The 7,973-nt window shown below is 34.1% G+C and overlaps 1 long non-coding RNA gene across 3 annotated transcripts; it reads right to left on the bottom strand.

Moving 5' to 3' along the window:
• Positions 1-686: 686 nt before the first annotated feature.
• On the bottom strand, positions 687-5,622 carry LOC120754300 (uncharacterized). 3 transcript variants are annotated; one of them, XR_005701374.2, is made up of 5 exons: positions 5,519-5,622; positions 4,669-4,686; positions 3,824-3,946; positions 1,567-1,812; positions 687-1,037 (listed from the first exon to the last, which is right to left on the bottom strand). It is a non-coding gene; the product is annotated as an uncharacterized LOC120754300 (long non-coding RNA). The 3 variants fall into 3 exon arrangements; XR_005701376.2 differs by lacking the exon at positions 5,519-5,622 and adding an exon at positions 4,995-5,104; XR_005701375.2 differs by lacking the exon at positions 4,669-4,686 and having other exon boundaries at positions 5,519-5,609.
• Positions 5,623-7,973: the final 2,351 nt, after the last annotated feature.

Here is a 7,973-nt window from a genome sequence, read left to right as displayed (position 1 = left end):
ATAGAAAAAACCTGATTTTATGAAGTCACCATGATCATAGCTTCTGACCATCAATTCATCAGCAAAAGGGAATGAGTTTCTGGATTTGATGAAATTAAAAAAAAAAAAAAAAAAAAGGAGATTAAGTTCATTTTGCAAGTCAAAACTGTTGGGGTTTTTTCTGAAGAGAATGTTAGAAGACTGAGTAAATTTTGCATAACAGGTATCAATACATTAAGTAAGCCCAACAAATGTCTACTGATAGAATCATTCACAAAAAAGCTGGGTGCAATACCAATGCAAAGAGGCTTCTCACAATTAATTTTTGTGTTGAAATAAATTTCATAACTGATGAGTGCCATAGAGACTGCTAAAAGCCATTAAAACCCTTTTTTATTTCACTTGAATGGGGAAAGCCACCATTATTGATATTTGATACATGAATGCACCAACATTGTGTATTCTTTGTCTGTACTGACATACATTTTCATTCTTCATCTCTGACATCAGTGCCCAATATGGAAAGTTTTTTAAGATTTGTCAGATGAGAAATTGCTCAGAGGGCAATGGAAAAATCAGAAACATACTCCATATCATGGTCTACTCCAGTGCCTGACCTTAGGAAAGTAAGCTCATACTTTGAGAAAAAGCACGTATTAAAAACTGCAACACTGAAGCAACAACATCTCATTTATTTTCAACTCTAGTTAGATGAAGAAAACAACCCCAAAAATGAGTTTATTGCAAGGAGAAACAGCAAAATATATAGCAGATAAAGTGGTTTTCCTGTTCTAAGTGAACATTATTTTTAACAGGAGCCAATTTTGCACATGAATTTACAAGAACATAAACCATTTTTCAATACCCTACAGTAAGGATAATACAAAGTAACCATTTATACACTTCAATATCTTCAGGAAATTGAAAGCACACATATCTTGATAGACATACAAATTGAATATCTGCTTTCAGAAGTTAAAGGATCACACATCTAAGCACAGCCTTTTTCACTCAAAAATTGATGAAATGTATCCGCCACTGCAATGCTTCTGTTAACTCTGTGAAGAGAGATGTATAAAGATGAAAAAAGTAATCCATGTAAAGTTGCAAGCAGCCAACAGGAAATTTACCATCTTAAAAGAATGAAACTTGCACAAAATATTCATATCTAGAGAGCCAAGATGCAGATCTATACAAGGAATTGATATGCAAAAACTGAATCAACAACAACAAAAAATTATACTACACTAGAGCTTGGAATATTCCAGTATTAATTTAATTTGGAAAGTTGAGTAATTCCTTTCCAGAATCTCTATACTGCAAGTATTACTGCATTTTATCATCACTTCTTTTACTCCTTTCATTAGAATTGTTTATTGAAATGCTTTGAAACAGAATAGTTATCTTCCACCCCCTCCGTAAAACTACTTATTTTCCTTTGTAATTGGTCAGTGGAAATTCATATTGCAAGGCAAGGTTACATTAGCAAAGAAACATTATTATTCAGATGTATACTTTTTTGCTTCTTAAAAACTTTGTGCAAACTCCATATATAGGTGAAAAGAGCTGTAAGGGATTTATGATTACCAGCTCAGTCTCAGAGTCAGATAGATCCGTCACACATATGATGCTCAAGAATTTGTAGAAAGATAAAAAGTGGATCAAACAGTTATTAAACTGACATTTACTTCAAGCCACCCATTTTCTTTCTCAGCAAACCTGGACTTAGATTCACCAATTTCCACAGAGGCTAAGGCTAAAGGAAATATATTAAGCAGCTGCAAATGAAGATCACGTTTTGCAGATCCAATGATGACACAAGATTACATGAAGCTAAAAAGAGAAACAAAAAGACAAATAAATGCCATATTTAGGTGTTCAACAGATTAGTTTATACAGCATTATCTGTTTTTATACGGTAAAATATTTTAGACAGTAATATACTAATTTTTAATGTTCCTTTGTTTTATACAAAAATGTTTAAAAGAATACTAGACATATTGAAGTAGATTAAAGTTTACTCTAAAGCCTGTAATTTTCATAAATACCAAAGGGTAATTTCTCTCCTGAGCTAAATTAAATTCAGGTTGAATACTATTTGGCAGATAGGAATCTCTAACTGGTACTTATTTCTGGCAGTGCACAATTAGAGTAAACACAGAGGCAGTATAACCAAGGTCCCAGCCTCCAGAAGATTTTTTATATTCAACTGGATCCCCATAATATCAAAAAATGAGAAAATATTTCTAAGCCTTGTTAATATACTTCTGACAGGTAGTATGGAATCACCTTCTTGACTAATACTTCTTCAAAACAGCCTGCCAGGAAGGCTATTAGTAACAAGGATTACACTGAGTGCAAGAAAGCCTTGTACGTCTTTTTCAAATCCATTTTTCTTGATCATCCATTCGTGTCTCTGAATTTTTGTGCTAAAGCTAAGAAAATAACCTAAGGAGGTATTATCTTTTCTATTACAATTTCTACAGCTTTATTGTGGTCCTTCCAATTTTCTTCCTTTTGCTGTGGAAAAACAATTTTTTGACCCATCTTAGAAGTTTTATTTTCTTTCCTGAAGAGTGTTATGCAAGACCAAGATGCAATTAATATTTTTTTTTGTTGTTTATCCTGTCTTTATTCATCAATGAATCTCAATCATAGAAGTGTTTCTTTCAATGCAGTATATTACCCCAAGGCCATAAGTTTTTCCTAACTTTTATCTATGCAATGCATCTGCAATTTGGTCAAAGTCATGGTATTTCAGTTCTCCTCTTTTGGAACATGTCTGGGGAAAGGTGGAGTGGGGGATGTAGTTTCTTTTTCTCAAGGGTGGCTGTAGCAAACCATTCACAGTGGCTACTGAAAGACATGTTCCTTTTAACCTACTGATTTAATCTCTTTTCTCGGCTACATTTGAATTGTAAAATGGTAGAATAAGCCAAAACTGATTTTTTGCTCACTTCAGACTTAGTTTTTGTGTCATAAAAGGCTAAAAAACTCCTGGTTTGCTCCAGAGTGAAAATACTACTTTTCAGAAAAGTACTTATCTGTCAGGAGTTGGTTGGAGCGGTTTGTACCATCAGAATCACTTTGTCTTTGGCACCCATTACCAGGTTGCCTCTTCTGGGAGGTACCTCTTATCCTAGAATTGTTATCAGTCCATTTACTGTTATTGACAAGCACTTTTATCAATTTAAGTTATATTCTTCTGTGCAGCATGTTAAACATTCAGTCGGCTATGCTGTACCGACAAGCGTTGAAATCAGCTGAATATATTCAAGGAATTTTAGCAGGCTTTCACAGGCACAGACATAACTGGAGATCAATCATGGCTTAAGCCACCATTTCCCAAAACCCATTAGCCCTACCAGGACCCATATGTACGTCCAGAACGTGACATTCCAAGCTGACAAGTCCTCTCAGCAAAATCAGTACATTCACCTATACTTCGATACAGCAGTACTATACTGTAATTGATTTCTTCTTCCCTAAAGACTGCCAAAGCCTGCCTCATCTGTTACAACTGCGATATTTCTGAAAGGTCACTCTCCCTTAAGCAATATGATAAATTATTTTTGTTTCATTATTTGCCTTTTGCTCTCCCTCTCCTTGGAAAACTTGCCAAACCTGTAATTCAGCTGTTTCCTCAAGCCACTGACTCAGCTAAGTACAGAGTGAAGCTCATACATGGGTAGGTACCTCAGAAAGTTTTTTAGAATTATTTCTCCTTACCCTCAAAAGTCTACTATAGGAGAAGTGTGCCAAGTTCCATTAAGCCTTTATCAAAGAGAACTGCCAAGAATGTAGTCAAGATTAATTAACACAAATGAGTTATAGCAAAAGTTACCTTCCAACCCCATACGGTGAACAAGCCCTTGCAGCCAATTCCCCTGCCCTGTAGGGAAGATTTGCAGAACCTCTTACTCAGACAACTCACTTGTCTAAATCCTTGCCATACACACATTTGATTCTGAAAGACATAAAATATCAATACTTAAAGATTTCCATTGGGAGTTAGTGGTTGTAACACTGATTTTATCCATTCATCTATGTAGATATTACAGGCATATGTATACCAAGAAAGGTTAGAGAAATATCTTCTAAACAAACACAGAGAGAACAATTTCATCTTTCCTAATAGTAAGATGCAAGACCGCTGAGAAACCAAGCATTTATTACTACTTTAAAATAAGAAAAAGAACACAGATTTCCCTGATTTTCTAAACTTCTCTTTTTTCAATCTCATTCCTAGCAGGCAAAATTAACTTTTTTCTGAAAAAATTGTGAAGGGAAGAGATTGCATATCAAATGTAATAAGAAATATTTAATACATTTTTTCTTTCCAACCACATATAAACCCAGAAAAATCTACAAGGAAGGAAGTATAATATCTAATTAAAATTATTCCATATAAAACCATAAGAAGGAAATGAAAAAGTGTCTTGTAATAATTTGTGTTTAGCAGCAGCATACAAAACTCAGTAAAGTTACAAACTCTTTTTTTAATAATAAGATATTATTGAACTTTTTTCCATCACAGCCAACTTTATATGGAGCTCGTAAGAGAACAAAAAAGAAAAATTACCAAGGCAGATTTGTTCAGTACAAGAAGTTAAAAAAATAGCAGTAAAATTCAAAGTAATTTCAAGCACTTTGAAACAGACTGCACATATTCATTGCCTTTTTACATACCTGATTATAAAAAAAATCCTGATAAGAAAAGGAAAAAGAGGTTAATCAAACTGACATTTCAGTGATCAGTTAGTAATTTACAATAGGTGATACCTATAAGTAAAACATAGTTTTGTCAACAACAATTCTTATGAGCTACAAGATCATAACAGTAGCCCAGAAGTAGCAGAGAAGTGAGACAGAGAAACAAGTAAAGGTGACAGAGAAATATGATTCCCAGTGCACATTTCTAACTTTTTGTAGCAGAGAAAAAATTGTGTATCCTCTCGCTCGCGTGAGGGTTTGGAAGAGGAAAGTAATGCTGGTATAGAGCATCTCCCACTTACCAACAGGTCTAGGCACCATGCTACATGATCACATTATCAAGGGCAAAATGCAACTTAAATTGTACTCTAAAACTACTGATTGCTCACACACTATTGTAAACAGCTGTTCCTTCTTCTTTCTGCCTCTTCATGATTTCCAAAGAAAGCTGTGGAGGTTACCAAGGCTTTGGCATAGGTACCACAGATTTGTACTAACAATTTGTGATGTCTTAGCATTAACAAAGCCCATTGCAGAACAACAAGGGCAGGCAAGAGACAGGTTCAGATTTCTCTTAATGCTTGTTTTCAGAAAAAGCATCCTTAAAACTGACCAGCAAATCACACAAACAAAACCACATGGCATTACTAAGCAAAAAAACCCAAACCAAACCAAAAACAAACAAACAAACAAAAAAACAACAAACAAAACAAAAAAACCACCACCAACAACAAACAAGCAAACAAAAACCCCCACAACAAAAACAAACCCCCAAACTCCCATAGTATGATCCTGAGCAGCTATTCTTAGTATCTGTGAATGGTACCTTGATTATGTTTTTCCCAGGAACAAACACTTCTCACCATTTTCACTTTAGATGCTAAAGCAAACAGGCTTGAAATTTAGGTTTTTATCCTGAACAGAATCAAGCATGGCCTCATGATCACCTGATATCTGACTCTTGATTAGCTACACATTGGTTTTAATTATCCACCTGCCTTCAATTAAGTACCAGGAAATCCATCCTATTAACAGTACAAACTAATCACCCTTGCACACAAACAGGAGTCCTTTTTCTCTCAGGATACATCTGATGAATACAAATATTTAAAATAGATTTTTAAGCTTGTAACAATCTTGTTAAAAATAATAACAAACCACCTGTTTTAAAATCTATAGATAAATTAATATTATGTACTAAAAACTGTTCCACATTTTATTGTGACAATGTCCCAAAAGAAATTTGGGTTAAGAATGAAGACTTGAATCAAGAGTTTTTAAAACAATATACAGTTAGTATGTCATCATGTCCTAAAAATCAAAATCCTGACCTTGACCTTCCTTAAGGTGTGGATGTCTTTGTTCCACAGGCTGCTTTGAAAACATGCCCTGTATGACCATCAGATCAGCTTTTATGGCCAGCTGTGTGAGTAGCTCTGATATTTCGGCAAATGGGTGAAATGACACTGCACATCTGCATGCAACATTTTAGAATCTTGCAATAAAATATCAGAAAATTGTTTTAAAAAATATAGAAGCATAAAATACATTTCCCATGGTTCACACTTTAATATTGTCATGAAAACCTGTAGGATAAACTTAATTTCATTAATTTCATTGTTATTTCATTTAAATATCTTGAGTATTATGCAGAAGATAAAATAATAATAATAACAAAAATAAAATTCAGACTTTAAAACAACAACAACAAAAACCCCCTAAAATTTGAATTGGTATTATGTGTATGTGTGTATCTTTATTAAAAATAAACCATATGTAAAGAACATCTGTGCATTAGAACCATATAATATAAAATTATTTAAATTTTAATAAATTAATTCAATTTAAAAAATGCATTATGCATTTATTTGTATCTGAATAAGCAATAGAACTTTATGTTTTCAATCAAAAAAAAAGAGTGGAATAAAAAATACAGCACCGGTAAATGAAACAACATACAATACAAGGACACTGAACTGTGGAAAAGATGTCGGGTATTTACTGTAATGCTGGTCAAAATGCAAATTGCTATCTGTTCATGTGTAATATCATCCTAGTCACTGAGACTCCTGTGAAACCATGTTCAGAATTTTATTTCTTCTAGAAAATAACTTCAGAAAAGAAAGGTTATTCATTTTCTACATCCTAAGAATGTTTACAGCACAGAAGAGAGGGTGACGTATAGTGGGAAGGTATTATACCTGATGGTTCTTATATACCGGATGTAAGAAAGCTTGCCATAAGATCTAATTATCAAGAATTGCTTTTTCTGCCCCAAAGCAATCATTTTGATGACAGCCTTCTATGCACTGTAAAACAAAATGGGAAGCCTGTGCTATATAAACTGGCTCAGCGCTTCCTTTTACTTCCTCTGATATCAGTCTCCCCACCTCATTTATTTTCCACACATTAATGGTAGCAGTCACCTTGAGCTGTTGATGCAGAGTAATTTTCACAGAAACCTTGATCAGAAACCATAAATCAGCCTGATGTGCTTTTATGGTCTAATAACATTCTGCCTGCTCCTACAGGCCCTTATGTAAAACTGCATTGCGGAGAATTCCTTGGACTGTTTTTTTCACATGCACTCCTGTATCTGAAAGACATAAAATACCTACAACGTAATAAGATTAATATACTTTGCTTAAAGCTGCAGTCATGAAAGCATTCAGGTATTAGCCTGTAAATATGAAAATATTCAAATAATAAAACTGAATTTTTCTCTGTAGATTTTTCAGTGTTTAGCTGTTCCTTCCTACATTTGGTTAGAGAAACTAAGTAATCTTCCCCTTCTCTCCCAGATGCAGTGCATCAACAGGCAGAGCACACTGAAGCCGAATGCTTTGTCTAGATTAGAAAACGCTAACCTGTATAGCTGTATCAGCAAATCCACACAGCGTGGGAGACTTCTGAAGGTGAATCTTATCTGTTAGATTCTATTCTTATTTGCAGATGGGTTAAAGATTTTAAGTGAAGAACTTAGAAAAGAGATATTGATTTCAATGTTAAAATAATAATTTTCTTCCCATGAAAAAGAGAATTATTACTTACCTCTAACAGCGCTTTCCCATATGACATGAACATATTATGTAAACCATAGGGGGTTTGCCACCTACCCCAGTTTGGGTTTTTGTCAGCACTTGATTTGAGAAGGTGTAACATGTTTTAAAGAAATCCTTAGCATTTCTGATATTTCAAACTGGATTTTCAACATTTCTCCCCCTCTCTTTTTCTGATTAATCTCTGTGTACATTTGTTCCTACCTCTAAGGGAGAATAATT

The sequence above is a fragment of the Hirundo rustica genome, chromosome 6, assembly GCF_015227805.2.
Source record: "Hirundo rustica isolate bHirRus1 chromosome 6, bHirRus1.pri.v3, whole genome shotgun sequence".
Classification (NCBI taxonomy): domain Eukaryota; kingdom Metazoa; phylum Chordata; class Aves; order Passeriformes; family Hirundinidae; genus Hirundo; species Hirundo rustica.
The sequence above is the reverse complement of the archived record's forward strand: the minus strand, read 5'-3'. Positions and strand labels throughout refer to the sequence as shown.